Source organism: Panthera tigris, chromosome B4 (genome assembly GCF_018350195.1).
Source record: "Panthera tigris isolate Pti1 chromosome B4, P.tigris_Pti1_mat1.1, whole genome shotgun sequence".
In the NCBI taxonomy this organism is placed as follows: domain Eukaryota; kingdom Metazoa; phylum Chordata; class Mammalia; order Carnivora; family Felidae; genus Panthera; species Panthera tigris.
Window position 1 is genome coordinate 967,395 of NC_056666.1, and position 19,251 is coordinate 986,645.

The following is a 19,251-nucleotide window of genomic DNA, read 5'->3' on the forward strand; positions in this document are numbered from 1 at the left end:
CAGCACAGAGCCGGACGTGGGGCTCAAACTCACAGACTGCGAGATCACGACCTGAGCCAAAGTCGGACGCTCAACTGAGCCACCCAGGCGCCCCGAAAATTATGGTCTTAAAGTGTAACAAAGCTGATAGAATTTAGACACTGAGACAACTATGTAGTTATAGAATATAAGCATTGATAGACCTGTTTAAAGGCTTGTTCAATCCTTTTTTATTTCCTTCTGGACTCTCAGACGTGGCTTTGTTTCTCAAAGGGGATGCTGACGACATTCTTGGGGAGGCCACGCTTTCTACGTTCCACGGTGTTTCGTGGCCCTGTCCCTCCCATTGAAGTCAGCACTGCTTCCCAGCTATCGTGACCACAAAATCCCCCTTTCCCTTTGACCAAACGTCATTGAAAGTCACTGGGCTATCTGCTGTAACAGTGTACTTTCGGTCTTGATGGTGGGTGAGGGGATGGAGAAGAGACACCTGCCCAGGGTGGCAGCCTAGTGTGCTGAAACACCATGACTTCAGGCCTGCTGGGGCGGCACAGAGGCAGGGCTCACGTGCTCAATCTGCAAACAAGCTTATGAGATAGGTGTCCCTCCAACACGGCGTGTGTGAGGAGACCGAGGCTCCGAGGCAGGGAAAGTGACCGAAGTTCCACAGCTGGTAAGCCACCGAATCGAAGTCTGATCTCTACCAGCCCCGTTGACCGGGGTCAACAGCCACTCCCTCTGTGGTGTCAGGCAGAGGTCCTGCGTCCCCAGCACAGTGTCGATTCAACAGGAGGTACCCAGGACTTGTTGCTAATGTGCTTCTTGTTCCAAGAGGTTGTTACACGGATGTTCATAATTGCTCACATTCATATGTATGTTATGCTTCAAAGTGAAAAAAAAAAAGCAGAACAGAAAAAGGGGAGTGTTTATGTCGAACAACTTTTTAAAGGTCTGATCATAGGTAGACAAGAGAGAAAGGAATCAAAGCATCAAAACCATGATAAGATCAAAGCCTAGCAAACCAAGTTCTGAAGGGGTAAAACTTGCATACTTAGGAGGATTGGGAAAGCATTCGCTTCTCATCTGCAGTTGATTTCTTTATTTGTGGGGCACGGATAATAATGTTCTTCATGAGCCAAATTATCCTTATTTATTTATTTATTTATTTAATGTTTATTTATTTTGTGAGAGAGAGCAAGTGTGAGTGGGGGAGGGGCAGAGAGAGAAGGAAAGAGAATCCCAAGCAGACTCCGCGCTGACAGCACAGAGCCCGAGGCGGGGCTCAAACTCATGAACTGTGAGATTATGACCTGAGCCGAAGTCAGATGTTCAACCACCCGGGGGGCCCCTAAATTATCCTCTTTGAAAACATTTATTTTCTCAACTTCCGAATGTGTCCGCTCAGCACTTCTCATTCTTCCCTTCCCTGATTTTTCTTACCGTTCCACAATGGAGAGCGAGTGTGTGGTGATTTGTTCCCTGCGCCTCTGGAAATACCTGTCCGGCAAGTGGCTCCCTGAGACCCCATCCTCCTCGAGGCCACATGTAACCCAGCAGCCTGAGGGGAGATCTGAGACCAGAGGGGAAGAAGGCCGGCTTCACAGAGCGTAGAGCGCCGTGTCCCCATCCTGACGCGCTGGCTTTCCCTCTGCAGCCCGTCTACCGTCCAGGGTCCAGGGGCTCCTTCGGGTCTGTCCTGACGGACGTGTGATACACGAACCATCCTCAGCTCTTCCTGTCCGGCTCTCGCTGCCGTCCTTTCCTGGCACCCTGGGCCTTGGCGAGGCCTCTCATTTCATCCTTAAAGTCCCGGGCCTCTGGCAGCAGCGGTCCTGTGATAGTCCTGGCCAATGCTGACCAAAGACACGGCCCCAAAGTAATAGAACTTCGAGAACCACAGATAGAGTCAATGCTTGCACAGGATCAGGGCCTTTTCTTCACTGAAAATAAAAGGAAGTTTATCCTCCGTTTTTCCAGGCTCCTCTGCAAATGGAGATCAGTTGTACTTGCCCAACAGGGTGTCTCTAGGTTGAATTGATACTTATGTGTCTGAAAGCCTTGTGTTGTATTTCTGCACGGAGGGAACTTAGGAAGGGATTAAAGGATGGTGCCTGAGTGGCTCAGTGGTTAAGCGTCCGACTTTGGTTCAGGTCATGATCTCATGGTTCATGGATTCAAGCCCCACGTCGGGCTCTGTGCTGACAGCACAGAGCCTGGAGCTGCTTAGGATTCTGTGTCTCCCTCTCTGCCCCTCCCCCACTGTCACTCTGTCTCTCTGTCTCTCTCTGTCTCTGTCTTTCTCTGTCTCAAAAATAAACACTAAAAATTTTTTTAATAAAAAAAAGGAAGGTACTAAAGATAACGTAGGTGGGAAACCGACCTTGCCCAGGGATAATCATATGGAAACTTCCTCTCTTTAAGGCAGAAAACTGGCTTCTAAGTAATTATCCTCTGACAAGGCATAACAATTTCCCCATCAAGAAAGCAGTGTCCTTGCTCACCTGGGTGAGCTCATTTTCTCACGCACTTTAGCTGTTATATTACAGCTTTACTCTTCAGGACAACTCAGTTCACTTTTGCCAACCATTATACCTGCAGTGAAACCCGGTGCTCTGGTAGCTTTACAGCTGACTGGTAACAAATGAACATCTTTTCTGGGGAGTATGGATTGGACTACATTTACTGCTAGCCACTGAGCTGCCGTCGGAAGAGAATTCTACTCTTGACAGGTGTCCACTTTTTAACTTTCTTTTTAAAACCAGGAAGGAGCTTGGGGCGCCTGGGTGGCTCGGTCGGTTGGGCGCCGGACTTCAGCTCAGGTCATGATCTCACGGTTCGCGGGTTCGAGCCCCACGTCGGGCTCTGTGCTGACAGCTCGGAGCCTGGAGCCTGCTTCTCGTTCTGTGTCTCCCTCTCTCTCTCTGCTCCTTCTCAGCTCACACTCTGTGTCTCTCTCAAAAATAAGTAAACATTAAAAAAAAAAAACAGGAAGGAGCTTGAGACTGTTGGGGAACCACTCAGAACCCCAGAATTAGTCTGAAGATGACTTAAATTTTTTTTAATGTTTATTTTTGAGATACAGAGAGACCGAGTGTGAGCAGGGGAGGGACAGAGAGGGAGACAGAATCCGAAGCACGCTCCAGGCTCTGAGCTGTCAGCACAGAGTCCCATGCGGGGCTCGAACTCACAAACCGTGAGATCACGACCTGAGCACCCAGGCTCCCCCAGTATGAAGATTATTTTAAACTCAAGACATTTGATCTAATGGATATAGAAAGAAGCCTCCTCAAAGCTTGCCTTACCTGATAAAAAGCAGCAACTTCTGGGAAAATGACTTCCCCCCGGGGGGGGGGGGGGTGGACTACTAATCCCAGCAGAGAGATCAGGGGTAAACCTACGGAAAATCCTGTCTGGGAGAGTCTCGTGGCCGTGAAGAAGACAGAAAGACCACTCACACCTGCATAGATGAATATTATCTCAGACTTCTTATCTCCTGTTTGTTTTCCTAAAACCGATTTGTCTTTCCTAAAGAAACCTGTTTGCTCTTCCCACTGGAGGCCTTCCTCCCCTCCCTTTCCTACTAAGTCGGGCACACAAGCACCCCCCCCACCCGCGGCGCCCCCCCCCCCCCATCGTGAGTTCCTTCTCACCAAACCTCCCCAGGTGTGCACGTTGCAGGCCTAAAGAAACTCTTCTCTTCTTTTGCTAATCTGTTTTTTGTCAGTTTAATTCCGAGTCTCCCAGGAAAAGCTGTTCCCCTTCCAACCTGGCAGATCTGAGCTTTGCACCTCCAGAGGGCTTTAGGTGTCCTTTTCATCTCCTGAAGGGAAATGAACACAAACATTGTGAGTGGGGCAGGGATGGGAAGGCGGCCGAGTTCTGAGAGATCTGGAATCAGAAGTGAGTCTGCCTCTCTCACCTGCCCCCTTCTCCTTCTTCATTCGTTTTCGCCACACGCCCCTTATTCCCCGGGTTTGCATTTCTCAGCGTGCGTGCGTGTGCGCTCGGAGGACCACCCGTCCTGGATTCCTGGGGAGCTGGATAAAATGCAATGCACATCTAGGCCCTGCCTCAGACACACAGAATCAGAATCACCTGCAAAGGGCTCTGGGGGTTTGCACGTGTTATGGGCTCTCCAGGTGACTCTTGGATGTATGAAAATTTCATAATTCCTCTGGCATCTGGAAAGAAACTTAGGAAATTTAAAAATGAATGTGTCATCATCCCCATCTTCCAGGAGTTCACGAATTCACCCAACAAAGAAGAAAAGATGGGCAGAATGATAGCATGGGGGACAATGGTGCTAAGTCTCATTGAAGCTCTACAGAAAATAAAATGTAGATGCCCATATTTATAAACTTGTCCACAAGCCTAGATTTCATTAGGTTTTTTTTAAATAAAATTTATTTATTATTTCAGGGTAGGGGGGGAGCACAAGCAGGGGATGGACAGAGACACACACACAGAGTGTGAGCAGGGGAGGGTCAGAGAGAGAGGGAGACACAGAATCTGAAGCAGGCTCCAGGCTCGGAGCCGTCAGCACAGAGCCCGATGCAGGGCTCAACCTCATGAGCCATGAGATCATGACCTGAGCCGAAGTCAGACGTTTAACCGACTGAGCCACCCAGGCACCCCGATTCTGTAATTCGAAGACAGCCCACATTCTCAAACAGCTTATAATCTAATCCAAAAGACCAAAAATGCAGCAGAAGATATGAGGGAATTAGCAAATTACAGACACTTGTGTGTAAGCAAAAGCAAACTAAAGAAGAACAAGTTAAAACTATGTCATTTGGGGCCATTTCTCCGCTAAGCAGCTGCCGGGGAGGAGACCACGGATGAGGCCGCTGTTGATTCAGCCGGGTGTTCAGCACATGCTTGTGCGGGGGCTGCTAGGTTCTTGGCCCTGGCGGTGAGGAGGGGGTGTGCACTGGGCGACAACTGTCAGGCCTCGGGGTGGATCTGTGCACTTCGTGACTCACCCCGAGCTTGGAGCATAGCGTTGTTTGAAGAGTGGAAAGGAGCCCAGGGGCTTCCTTGACGTGAAGGCTAGGTTTTTCCTGTGCTCCTTTCTGAATCTTCAGATGACAGGAGGCAGAGAGGGAGAGAAGGAGGAGGGGGAGGAAAAGGGGAGAGAAGAATGTGGTGCAGGTCCTTACAGAGAAAGGGGACAGGAAGCCAGAGCAAGGAGACTGTGGAGGCCGGGAAACACACTGAGGAGTGGTGACGGGTTCCTCAGGCCCAGAACAGCTGACACTGCGAGGGAGGCCAGCAGGCAAGCACTCACACCACAGCACCGGAATGGCACAGAAGCGGACGGCGGCAGGCACCCAGGAAGGCAGGGACCAGGTCGGCCTCAAAGCAAAAGGCTCCTGGGAAACTTGAAGTCCCTTCCCTCCACCTGTCGCAGGAAGGCAGCTGAGGCCTGGAGAAGGCTTGCTGCCTGGTTGGGGTCACAGGGAAGGTCTCTCCCGGAGTGGGTTAAGTGAGCGGCCTCAGGACTGTGTCATCCTCACAAGATGTGAGAAATGTCCAGTTTCTAAGTGAGGGCCTGTGGCACCTCCTCAGCGGTCCATCTGATGGTGACCACGCACACGGAGCTACCAATAGCCCACCAGCCCTGCTCTTATGAGTGGACAGCCCAGAACTATCAGACTCTAGAGGAGAGCACCCAACATCGAATTCAGACACCAGAACAAGGAGGAGAAAGACACAAACATCCAGAGAAAATAGACACAATGCAGGGGGAAGAAATGAAAATGCTCGAATTCACATCCTCAGAGAGAGGAGAGTAGATATTGCACTCATGAAACAAGAACAGAATGCCTGAAAAAGGAGTACCCGGAAAGGCATGAAAAGGGGGGAAAGCTTTTGTAAAACAAAACAAAACAAAACAAAACAAAACAAAAAACCTCCAATAGCATAAATGCCGATCTCGGCAGCAGAATTGTTGGAAGGTGAATTTTTTTTAATTCTCAAAATCCGAAGAGGAAAGGGGTGAGAAAGAGCGAGGTAACAGGACACACTCGTGCTGCGGGGACCGGCGAGACTTCTCAGGAACAGGAGTCCCGGCCAAAATGGGGAACAGGTCCATCCGGAGGGGTGAGGGGCACCTGCAGGTGTTGGGGAACTCCAGCTGGGGCCTGAGTGCCTGCTGCGACATGATGCCACCTGCTACAGCCCTGGGCGTCAGGAGGTTGTGCACGAGGCCCCAGCACTCTGAGGGCACTTTGCATCCAGACCCGACACTATCGAGATCTGCAGACGTGGAGGGTCTCCACGCCCTGACCTAGCACCCACTCCCTCAGGAAGCCAGTGGAGGGATGAGAGTAAACAGGAAGCACAGCACCTGGGATCTGGGACGAGGAACCCGACGCAGTTGACAGGAAGCCACGCCGCGACTCCTGGGTGGACCCTGGGCACAGTCGTTCAGACAGGGGCAGGAGGACCGAGGCCTGCGGGACCTCAGCACAGAGAAGATGAGACAGCGAAGGCCAGGTGTGTCTGTGCCCGTGAGGGAGACGGCTGTGCTCACGGTGGAGCGTGCAGTGAGTTCACGACGAGTGCACGGAAGGTTGAACTGAAAGACCAAGACAGTTACTCACTTCGGGGAGAAAAAATGTGCAAGAAAGAAAATGGAGTCATAGTTTTCCATGTGGATAGTGTTTACACAGAGAGAAGGCAAAGAACCAAATATTTAGGAGGGAGCACGTTGAGAACTCATGGCTGGGGCATGTGTGCTCATATGCGTGTGTGCTCGTGTGTGCATGTGTGTGTGTGTGTGTGTGCTTGTGTGCACGTGTGCTTGTGTGTGCACCTGTGTGAGCATGTGTGTGCGCTTGTGTGCATGTGTGTGCGTGTGTGCATGTGTGTGCACCTGTGTGTGTCTGTGTGCATGCCTGTGTGTGCTTGTGCATGCACCTGTGTGTGCACATGTGTGCGTCTGTGTGTGCCTGTGTGCATGCCTGTGTGTGCCTGTGTGCGTGCCTGTGTGTGCTCGTGTGTGCACCTGTGTGCGCCTGTGTGTGCTCGTGTGTGCGTGTGTGCTCGTGTGTGCATGTGTGTGCACCTGTGTGTGCGTGTGTGCCTGTGTGTGCTCCTATGTGCACATGTGTGCTGGTGCCTGTGTGTGTGTGTGCATGTGTGCTCATGTGTGTGCGCCTGTGTGTGTGCATGCGTGTGCACATGCAATGAACAGCCAACATCCCAGCACACAAAATGAAAGTCAGTGGATAATGCCTGAAACAAAGGAAGCGAGAGGAAGCAATGATAAGTGCTTTTTCAGGGCCAAATTGGGTGAATCAGCCTCACTGGTCCCGGCGTGGCCTGGACATCACCATGTTTAAAGCCCCTGAGTGATTCTATGTGCCACCAAGATTAAGAACCCGGTTGAGGGCAGAGATTTCCCGTGGGCCAGGTAGGCGGAGAAGAACCCCCCTAGCCCATGGGCGTCTCTCGGCAGCCTGTGCTTCTCCGCGACACACCTTCTCGGGGAGAAAGAATGTCTGGGTGTTCTATGGAGGCACCCCGTCCCCGTGTTGATTGGGAAGGGAGGGGGCAGAGATAATGAGGTAGTTACTGGTCACCTGCACGGTCCGAGCCCTGCGTGGGGTGAGCTGCACACAGTACTCCCCATGGAAGTCACGTGGGGATGGGGTGCAGACACTGGTCCGCCGCTCTCCGCAGGTGCACCCTGGCCCCCGAGCACTGGGGGTGGGGGGGTGCCTCCCAGGAAGGACAGAGGCCACGGTGGTTAGCGAGAGGGCGGTGGCTACGCTCGCCGGCCCAAGTACCCGGCTCTGCCGAGCCTGTAGTGAAAAGTTCTCAGAAGAGCAGGCTGCGTCTTCTTGTGCGGTGTTTCCCAGCGCAGGGCTGAAGCAGGGAGGTGGAAATCAACCCGAGAAGGATTTTGACTCAATCAAAAATAAAAACATTTCTCCCTCTTCCTCTCTCTCCCCCCTTCCTTCCGTATATCGTGTAATATATGCTCATAGCGCTCAGGAAAAATATTCAAGCAGAGGCTTTTAGCAACAGGGAGAAATTTAGATTCAATATCCACGGAGATCTTCTCTGTCTCCAAGACCCTGTAATCCTCAGGCATGAACACTTCATGAATGTGGAACCTGGTAGTTTGTAGTAATCATACGGGCTCCGGCCATAGTGTACCTTCAAGCTGATAAAAAGTCTTTCTAAAGCAAGTCATGTTACTTGAGAGCAAATTGAGGCCAAACATTACAGCGATTCCAGATGAAGAATTTGTATGCTAATTAACATAGTTCTTGGAAAGTTTCCAAAGAATTTTGTTCTCCTTGGCAACCCTCTATTAGCGAATTTTGGTTAAGGTACTCGACTTCCCGCTAATTCCATCGGCCTTTCCCCCAATTAGCCCCAAACTGATAGGGTTTAGCCCCACGTGGGCACCTCAACTGTGGACGCAGAGGGAAGGTTTTACCGAGTTGCTTCCGATCAAACAAACACGGAGACAAGTCACGGAAGGTGGAGAGGTCGAGCCCCCTCAAAGCCCGGCGTCTGACAGCTCCACCCGCTTTGGGCGATTCCCGAAATGCTGAAACTCCTTGGGATCCGAGGAGCGTGGCCGACAAACCGAAGGGATGGAGACGGCTTCTCTCAGAAGCGAGGCAGCCACGGAGGAGAGCTTCACGGGGGTCGCTCCCATCGACACTCCGGAGAAGGTGCTGGAAGAGAGTGTGCAGTTGCGTGTTGGCTGCAGTCTCGAGGGGCGACCGCACGAGGCGGGTGGGGGACAGACGCGCTGTCACGCAATTACTGTGTGTCGTCCAGAGGGCGCGCTCGCCCGGCTCCGCGATTCGGATCCTGGGTCACACCGCGCCTGCGCTCCACGGGTCTTGGCACCATACGTTAAAAGGCGTGACAAATGGTAGCAGGTTGAGACAGGGATGGAAAACTTGGAAATTCTGTTTTGGGGGAATCAGTGAAGGCACCAGGAATGGTTTCTGAACTGGGTGGTAGCATTTGAGGCAAACATGATAGGTAGTGACAAATATTCGGAAGGAAATGGAGAAAAGGATTTATTTGTGCTTCGTGCGGCAGTTAAAACTCGTGTTTGGGCCTCTGTGTTTACCTTCCTCTCCGGCCTCCCTGCTGCCCCGCCACACTTCAGGCAAGTGTGCAAGTGGAATTTCATTGCCTGGGGCTGTGCCAGGAGGCTGGATGACAAGGGCCCTCCCTGACTTTTATGGAAGCTGGTAAGAAATTAAGCAGTTTCCTGTGGTAGGGTAGAGAGGAGTGGTACTTTCAAGAAGTAGGTACTTTTAGGAGAGGGGCACCTGGGTGGCTCAGTCGATTAAGTGTCCAACTCTTGGTTCAGACTCAGGTCATGATCTCATGGTTCATGAGTTCGAGCCCTACATTGGGCTCTGTGCTGACAGCATGAAGCCTGCTTTGGATTCTCTCTCTCCCTCCCTCTCTCTCTATGCCCCTCCTCTGCTCTCTCTCTCTCACTGAAAATAAATAATAAACTAAAAAAAAAAAAAAGAATTAGGAGGAACAGATATCCTGGGAGGAATAGAACAGGTGTAGGTGACCTGCCTCGTGTTACTAACCTGCCCCCCTCCATGAAGGTGCCCTGGGAGGTGGCAGGACCTGGGATGGCCGAGCAGCCGCACCCACAACGGCCCCAACGGGACCCTGAGCATTCCACTGGCAACGAGCACACACGAAAGGACTGAAATAAGAATGTCCCTGAATATTTGGCTCTGCGTAGGCCCCTGGGAACTCCTCATTGCCCTGGGGTCATCGGGTGTTGGCCGGGAATTTTATAACCACTGAGACAGAATGTTGCTGTGGACACTACCAGAGGGAGACTTGGATGTAAGTCTAAGTTGACTTACAGAAAGAAAGTGCAATCTCTCGCCTGTCTATATTTACTGTTAGGTAACTGCAGATTTGTAGAGGGCAAGGGCCAATGAGTACCATTCCTGAAATGAGGATTTTAGTTAATGCCAGAAAGAAATTTCTAGCCACTGACACTGTCCAGAGGTGGGGTGGGCTGAGGTGAGAAACCATGGACTCTGGTCACAGGAGGGAACTTCAGAGCTGTCCTTCAAGGGTATTTTGAAGGAGAATCTCACGATGATAGGTACAAATCGGATTAAGTAATCCCTTCCGTCCCTTCCAGATCCGGGGTTCTGCGATTCTGTGAATCCATGGGGTCCCTGGCTCAGAGTGGGAGCAGGATGGAGATTCCAAGCGGCTTGTGTTTGCACCGGTCCTTGGAAAGCAGCGGCAGGACTTCTGTCCACGAGCTCTGCACTGCATCGCAGCCGTCCTGTTGGTCTTGGTCCGCCTCCTAGAGAAGGTGTCTTTTCAGAGGAAAAGACAGCTGCGTCGGCTTGGATTGTTCTCAGAGGTGCTGTGCTTTGTTTCTTCCTTGAAGTCCGATGAATGTGTTTTCCTTTCCTTTGTGGTTTTTTATTTTTCTATTATGTTTTTATTTTTTCCATGATGATTTATTTATTTTGAGAAAGAGAGAGAGAGCAAGTGGGTAGGGGAGGGGCAGATAGAGAAGGAGAGTCCCAGGCAGGGGCCAAGCTGTCAGCACAGAGCCTGACGTGGGACTCCATCTCACGAACCATGAGATCACGACCTGAGCCGTAAACCAGGAGTTGGACACTCAACCGACTGAGCCACCCAGGTATCCCATTTTGTTGTTGTTGTTGTTTAATGGTAACTATCAGACTGTACTGAGCATCAAGAGAGAAGAAACTCTGTGTGAAAACTGGAAGTACCAGTGGAAGAATCAGGGACGAAGGAAATGAAAGATGGAGATTGAGAAGAAGTGGAAACATTGCAAGTAGCATTTCCAAGCCAAGCTAAACGTTTTATTACCGGATGTGTCAGAGCTCCAGTGTTGGGTTTGGCTCGACTGTCCTCCGGTGATACTCTGCTCCATGTCGGATGAAGCGGGTGTTTTCAGAAACCAAGTACGGTGGCCTGTGTGTGCGCAGAGGCGCTCTGCCGCCCACGCAGCGTCCACACCCAGGTCTCTGGAAGCTGTTCGAGCCCAGCCATGGTTGAGGAAAACATCATTTGAGCGAGCTTTGGGAGCAGAAATTGGTTCTTTCATTTTAACTATCTGTCATTTTATTGACAACGTAAGGAATCCCATCAGTTTAAATATTGGTTCCAATATCAAAGTGTCGAAAAGTAACTTTTCTTTCCCAGACAAGCTTATTGAAATTGTTTTTGTCGCTCAAGTGAACCACTAGGAATTTCCGTGTGATGCTACGTACATTAAACACAGGGAAGGGAGGGTGTGTGCGAGGAACCGATCACTCTGCTTTATTGCTCTCTAAGTACAGAGTGTTCACTCAATTACAACTATTAGAGTTCTGTAATTTACGGATACTAGGGAGTAGAGGTGACCAAAATTATTTTACAACAACAGTGAGAAAATATGGTTTTCTCAATTTGTAAGGATTTCTGATTTTGATTCCACATCATTTGATGTGGACTCATTTGCACATCAGGAAAATATTCTGGAAAATCTGTTTTCGGCCATGGCAGAGTTGCCTCGGTTGGACAAACCCTCCTGCTAATAACAATGATAAACTCTATATCAAATATGAAGAACAATAGTGTGAAGGCAGCAGCAGCAAGTGGAAGCAGACAGAAGCTGGAAGGACACAATCGTTGAAATAAAGGAAGCAAACCAGCGGATACCATTTAGCCACATTCATCTGACTTCTCCCCAACAGCACATCCCAGCCCCCTCAGGGCTCATGACACTAGGGCTCAAGCAAAATGTGGCGATTTTACCAAGATAAAGAGAGAGAATTTGGAGGTTGATGCTACCAGAGGGCTGGAAACTGAAGAGAAAATCCCAGAACGGAGGGATGCACCAGACTGGACCTCTCACCTGAGTTTGCGCAAAGAGGGACACCTGTTGGAAGATGGCGGCGTAGGAGGATGCTGGGCTCACCGCGCATCTTGCCGATCACTTAGATTCCACCTACACCTGCCTAAATAACCCAGAAACCGCCAGAGGATTAGCAGAACGGAGTCTCCGGAGCCAGGCGCAGACGAGAGGCCCACGGAAGAGGGGAGGAAGGGCGGCGAGGCGGGGCGCGCTCCACGGACTGGCGGGAGGGAGCCGGGGCGGAGGGGCGGCTCGCCGGCCAAGCAGAGCCCCCGAGTCGGGCTGGCAAAAGCGGAGGGGCCAGACGGACTGTGTTCCGACAGCAAGCGCGACTCAGCGTCTGGGAGGTCACAAGTGAACAGCTCTGCTCGGAAAGTGGGAAGGCTGGAGGACAAAGGGAGGGAGAGCTGCTGAGCCCCCGGACGGCAGAGCTCAGCTCGGCGGGGAAGAAAGGCGCCAGCGCCATCTCCCCCGCCCATCCCCCAGCCAAAATCCCAAAGGGAACCAGTTCCTGCCAGGGAACTTGCTCGCTCCGCGCAAACACCCAACTCTGTGCTCCTGCGGAGCCAAACCTCCGGCAGCGGATCTGACTCCCTCCCGCTGCCACAGGGCCCCTCCTGAAGTGGATCACCTAAGGAGAAGCGAGCTAAGCCTGCCCCTCCCGCCACCGTGCACCTTGCCTACCCACCCCAGCTAATACGCCAGATCGCCAGCACCACAAGCCTGGCAGTGAGCAAGTAGCCCAGACGGGCCACGCCACCCCACAGTGAATCCCGCCCCTAGGAGAGGGGAAGAGAAGGCACACACCAGTCTGACTGTGGCCCCAGCGGTGGGCTGGGCCAGACATCAGGACTGACTGCGGCCCCGCCCACCAACTCCAGTTATACACCACAGCACAGGGGAAGTGCCCTGCAGGTCCTCACCACTCCAGGGACTATCCAAAATGACCAAACGGAAGAATTCCCCTCAGAAGAATCTCCAGGAAATAACAACAGCTAATGAACTGATCAAAAAGGATTTAAATAATATAACAGAAAGTGAATTTAGAATAATAGTCATAAAATTAATCGCTGGGCTTGAAAACAGTATAGAGGACAGCAGAGAATCTCTTGCTACAGAGATCAAGGGACTAAGGAACAGTCACGAGGAGCTGAAAAACGCTTTAAACAAAATGCAAAACAAAATGGAAACCACGACGGCTCGGCTTGAAGAGGCAGAGGAGAGAATAGGTGAACTAGAAGATAAAGTTATGGAAAAAGGGGAAGCTGAGAAAAAGAGAGATAAAAAAATCCAGGAGTATGAGGGGAAAATTAGAGAACTAAGTGATACACTAAAAAGAAATAATATATGCATAATTGGTATCCCAGAGGAGGAAGAGAGAGGGAAAGGTGCTGAAGGGGTACTTGAAGAAATAATAGCTGAGAACTTCCCTGAACTGGGGAAGGAAAAAGGCATTGAAATCCAAGAGGCACAGAGAACTCCCTTCAGACGTAACTTGAATCGATCTTCTGCACGACATATCATAGTGAAACTGGCAAAATACAAGGATAAAGAGAAAATTCTGAAAGCAGCAAGGGATAAACGTGCCCTCACATATAAAGGGAGACCTATAAGACTCGTGACTGATCTCTCTTTTGAAACTTGGCAGGCCAGAAAGGACTGGCACGATATCTTCAGTGTGCTAAACAGAAAAAATATGCAGCCGAGAATCCTTTATCCAGCAAGTCTGTCATTTAGAATAGAAGGAGAGATAAAGGTCTTCCCAAACAAACAAAAACTGAAGGAATTTGTCACCACTAAACCAGCCCTACAAGAGATCCTAAGGGGGATCCTGTGAGACAAACTACCAGAGACATCACTACAAGCATAAAACATACAGACATCACAATGACTCTAAACCCGTATCTTTCTATAATAACACTGAATGTAAATGGATTAAATGCGCCAACCAAAAGACATAGGGTATCAGAATGGATAAAAAAACAAGACCCATCTATTTGCTGTCTACAAGAGACTCATTTTAGACCTGAGGACACCTTTAGATTGAGAGTGAGGGGATGGAGAACTATTTATCATGCTACTGGAAGCCAAAAGAAAGCTGGAGTAGCCATACTTATATCAGACAAACTAGACTTTAAATTAAAGGCTATAACAAGAGATGAACAAGGGCATTATATAATAATTACAGGGTCTATCCATCAGGAAGAGCTAACAATGATAAATGTCTATGCGCCAAATACCGGAGCCCCCAAATATATAAAACAATTACTCATAAACATAAGCAACCTTATTGATAAGAATGTGGTAATTGCAGGGGACTTTAACACTCCACTTACAGAAATGGATAGATCATCTAGACACACGGTCAATAAAGAAACAAGGGCCCTGAATGATACATTGGATCAGATGGACTTGACAGATATATTTAGAACTCTGCATCCCAAAGCAACAGAATATACTTTCTTCTCGAGTGCACATGGAACATTCTCCAAGATAGATCATATACTGGGTCACAAAACAGCCCTTCATAGGTTTACAAGAATTGAAATTATACCATGCATACTTTCAGACCACAATGCTATGAAGCTTGAAATCAACCACAGGAAAAAGTCTGGAAAACCTCCAAAAGCGTGGAGGTTAAAGAACACCCTACTAAAGAATGAGTGGGTCAACCAGGCAATTAGAGAAGAAATTAAAAAATATATGGAAACAAATGAAAATACAACAATCCAAATGCTTTGGGACGCAGCGAAGGCGGTCCTGAGAGGAAAATACATTGCAATCCAGGCCTATCTCAAGAAACAAGAAAAATTCCAAATACAAAATCTAACAGCACACCTAAAGGAAACAGAAGCAGAACAGCAAAGGCAGTCTAAACCCAGCAGAAGAAGAGAAATAATAAAGATCAGAGCAGAAATAAACAATATAGAATCTAAAAAAACTGTAGAGCAGATCAACGAAACCAAGAGTTGGTTTTTTGAAAAAATAAACAAAATTGACAAACCTCTAGCCAGGCTTCTCAAAAAGAAAAGGGAGATGACCCAAATAGATAAAATCATGAATGAAAATGGAATTATTACAACCAATCCCTCAGAGATACAAACAATTATCAGGGAATACTATGAAAAATTATATGCCAACAAATTGGACAACCTGGAAGAAATAGACAAATTCCTAAACACCCACACTCTTCCAAAACTCAATCAGGAGGAAATAGAAAGCTTGAACAGACCCATAACCAGCGAAGAAATTGAATCGATTATCAAAAATCTCCCAACAAATAAGAGTCCAGGACCAGATGGCTTCCCAGGGGAGTTCTACCAGACGTTTAAAGCAGAGATAATACCTATCCTTTTCAAGCTATTCCAAGAAATAGAAAGGGAAGGAAAACTTCCAGACTCATTCTATGAAGCCAGTATTACTTTGGTTCCTGAGTTTGCGCAAAGACATTTCACAGTCTTGGCTGGCTCTTAACTACATGTGTGTGGCTCTTAACTACACCCCTCCCACCCCCGCACCCAGAAATCAGTAGCTGGAAAGCTGAATAGCTGAGGAGGTCCTGGGCTGCCCAGTGCTGGAGACAATTTGGAGTTCGATTTCCATCGAGTGCGAAGGGCTTGATAGACACTGTGGCTTTCCCAGAAGGGACACCCCTTGGGGTATTGGTCACATTTCAGGCTAAGAGTCTTCTGTGTTCTTTTCTGTGATGCTCACTGAGGTGCAGCCACAAGAGGACATGCAGGAGAGATTCAGGAAAGAACAAGTTTACTATGCTCATGGGTCCCAGAAATGGGAGGCACAATGCCATGCGGGGCCACATAAGGAAGCACCAGAATCATCAGGAGTAAGAGGAAAGTGGAAATCAAGACCTTTACTGGGATTTCTGTAGGAAAGAAAGGCAAGATGGCAGGGCAGACAGCCTAGGACTGGCCTGGTTGAATAATTCCATCAGGCCCTAAGCTGTAGGGTATGTCCCTGGCTCTGAAAGGAAGACAGAAGAATACTGCCTCCTGGGTGCAGGGGCCAGATAGGGGAGTTCTGGCTCCAGACTGGTTAGTTTGCAGATCAGAGGCATGCTTCCCGATGAGCTTTTTGGCATCTTAACAATTGGCTGGCCCTGGAAGGGGCAGTCTCTCCCCAGATAGAAAAGTTTTAAATATGTCAAAATATATGAAAACTTTTAAATATGCATGATACAGGAGAGTATACTCTGGAGCAAAGAAGAAAACCGAAGCAGACCTGTTTTTTTTTTTTTTTTAAGTTGATTTATTTAGTTTTGAGATTGAGAGTGTGTGTGGCAGAAAGAGAGGGAGACAGAGAATCCCAAGCAGGCTCTGCACTGTCAGCGCAGAGCCTGACATGGGGCTCAAACTCAGGAACCATGAGATCATGACCTGAGCCTGAGTCAAAAGTAAAATGCTTAACCAACTGAGCCTTCCAGGCAACCCAAAGCAGAGCTGTCTTAACAAAGATTAAAACCAGCCTTCCAAAGGATCAAAGTAATCTGCCACAAATTTAACTGCCTACCAGAATAATAAGCAAATGTCTGCTCTTTATAGAGAAAGGTAAGACAATCCAGAGTTTCTACAGTGTATCATCCACAATGTCAAGTACACAGTGAAAAACCACTAGATATGCCAAGAAATATGAGACATAATCAAGAAAAAAGTGAATAGAAGCAGACCAACAGATGACCTAGATGTTGGAATTAGCAGATAAAGACTTTAAAACAACTATTATAAATATAAAAAAAATTTATAAAAAAATGTGAAAAGATGGACAGAACAGGTGAGTAGATGAAAATTCTCACCAGAGAAATGGGAACTATAAAAAAATTAATGGAAGGAAAATTCTGGAAGTAAAAAAAATACAATATCTGAAATGAAAAATTCAATAGACTTAACAGCATAATGGATACAGAAGAGAAAGGATCAGTTAATTTGAAGATACTTCGTTAGAAATTATCCAAATTAGAGAGGAAAGAATGGCAAATAAAAGAATATCCAAGATGTGTGGAAGTATAAATTGGTTAAAAATATATGTTAATGGAGCTTAGGACTCTAAGGAATTGAAGGAATGGGGCAAAATAAAGAGAGATAATAAAGTATAGAACTGTCTCTTCTATATTTGAAGAGATAATGGACAAGATTTTCTTTAATTGATGAAAGACACAAACTCACAGATCTGAGAAATTCAGTGAATCCCAGTCAGAAAAAACACAAACCACTCCTAGACATATGATAGTTAGATTACCAAAAAGGGTAAAACTTAAATATAGCTAGAGAAAAACTGCACATTACATTCAGGGGAATAACTATATAACGACAGCTGAAAAAAAAAATAAAATGATAGCTGATTTCTCATCAGAAACAATGAAAGCTGGGGCACCTGGATGGCTCAGTTGGTTAAGCATCCAACTTCGGCTCGGGTATGATTTCATGGTTTGTGGGTTCAAGCCCTGCATCAGGCTCCGTGCTGACAGCTCCGAGCCTGGAGCCTGCTTCGGATTCTGTGTCTCCCTCTCCTTCACTCACACTGTCTCTCTCTCAAAAATAAATAAACATTAAAAAATTAAAAAAAAAAAAAAAGAAACTCCTTCACTCACACTGTCTCTCAAAAATAAATAAACATTAAAAAATTTTATAAAAAAAAGAAACAATGAAAGCCATAAGACAATGTAATAGTATCTTTGAAATTCTAAAATTACTTACAAATTAAAAAAAAAAAAAACACCAAAAACCTAGCAACCTAAATTCTATACCCAGTGGAAATATTCTTCAAAATAAAGGAAAAATAAAGACATTTTAGAAGAAAAAAGATCTCACAACATTTTGCACCAATGGGACTGCACTACAAGAAATGCTAAGGAAGTTCTTAAGGTTTAAGGGAAAGCATCCAAGATGGAACCTGGATCTGCAAGAGGTACCGGAAATTCAATATACAGGTAAATTTAAAATATTATTTTTTCATAAATTTAAAAAATCTGTTTAAAAGAATAGTAATGGGGGGGGGGCGCGCCTGAGTGGCTCAGTTGGTTGAGTATTCGACTTCAGCTCAGGCCATGATCTCATGGTTCATGGGTTTGAGCCCCAAGTCGGGCTCTGTGCTGACAGCTCAGAGCCTGGAATCTGCTTCGGATTCTGTGTCTCCCTCCTCTCTCTGCCCCTCCCCTGCTTGTGCTCTGTCTCTGTCTCTGTCTCTCTCTTTCGAAAATAAATAAATAAATGTTAAAAAAAAAAAAAAAGAATAGTAATGGGAGTGGCTCCGTTACCTTGGAGAGGTGAAGTACTGGGAGATCCTTTGGCCACGCTGTGGGCTGGAGATGGAAACAACATAAACATTAAACAGTACAGCTGCCTTAAGTTGCTGGGAATTTCAGGAATACAGACCCTTCTGAAGCTGTTCCAAATTTTGAAGAGACGGTTGCCAGTACATTCACAGAAGATGGCAAAGAGTACCATGAATACCTGAAGAGCCCTCCTGGGTCTCCTTCCAATTGTTGAGGAGTAGAACAGCCGAGCTGCTGGGAGCCAGAGACACAGAGGCGATCAGTTGCAAGGTAATAGACTGTTTAGAGGTCAAACCAGTGGGGGTGGCAAACTGACACCCGATCCAATCAGCGGCATGGACAATCCTGGGGTAACAGTTACCTGCAGTATAGACATGAAACTTACTACCCCCACGGATACAGACACTGTGGTTACAACCAGCCAGCTCCCTATGGTTACTGCTGATGGAAACGTCAACAGCTTTTAGTAAAACCGTTTACTCTGTGTATCTTCTGTTGGTCATAGTTTTATATCTGATTTCAGAGAGTGGATTATTAACTTTTTAGAACTTGTGACTTTTTTTTTTTTAAATGAGATCTTGCCAGAGATGTGATGGTTGCTGGGAATAAGTACTCCCCTAAAAAGGTTGTGGATTATACTGCCTGACTTCTACTGAAGATTCTTCTTTGTTTCATGACTTAACAGTGCGTTCCACTTGCTATCTGTTTTCCTTGTTTGACCTCCAAGAGTTCTGTCTTTGTTTTACACAGAAATAATTTTAAAGTAGAAAATGCTTGATTTTACTCTGTGAGATAAAGAAGTAGCCATTTACTCGGATGTGCTCATTCCTAAATTTTTACAGAGGTTGGTACAGTCAACTCGTGAATGCACAATTGTGCTTTCTTGCACTGTGTCGTAGGTGACCTCAGCAGTTGAAAGGTAAAACGATGGTAGATACTTCTTTTGGCTCTTGTTGTTATGACCATGGTATTTTGTAATTACTCCAGGTACGAGTCAGCTCCACAATCGTTTTGGTCTCAAAAAGGGATGTCAAGAATAAAGCTGTAAATAAGGAAGGAACTCTTCTCAGTTTCAGTGTCTTGA

The 19,251-nt window shown here is 47.5% G+C and overlaps 1 long non-coding RNA gene across 1 annotated transcript; it reads right to left on the reverse strand.

Moving 5' to 3' along the window:
• Positions 1-205: 205 nt before the first annotated feature.
• On the reverse strand, positions 206-18,260 carry LOC107181093. Its single transcript, XR_001511888.2, has 4 exons — positions 18,150-18,260; positions 3,899-4,016; positions 3,630-3,799; positions 206-861 (listed from the first exon to the last, which is right to left on the reverse strand). It is a non-coding gene; the product is annotated as an uncharacterized LOC107181093 (long non-coding RNA).
• Positions 18,261-19,251: the final 991 nt, after the last annotated feature.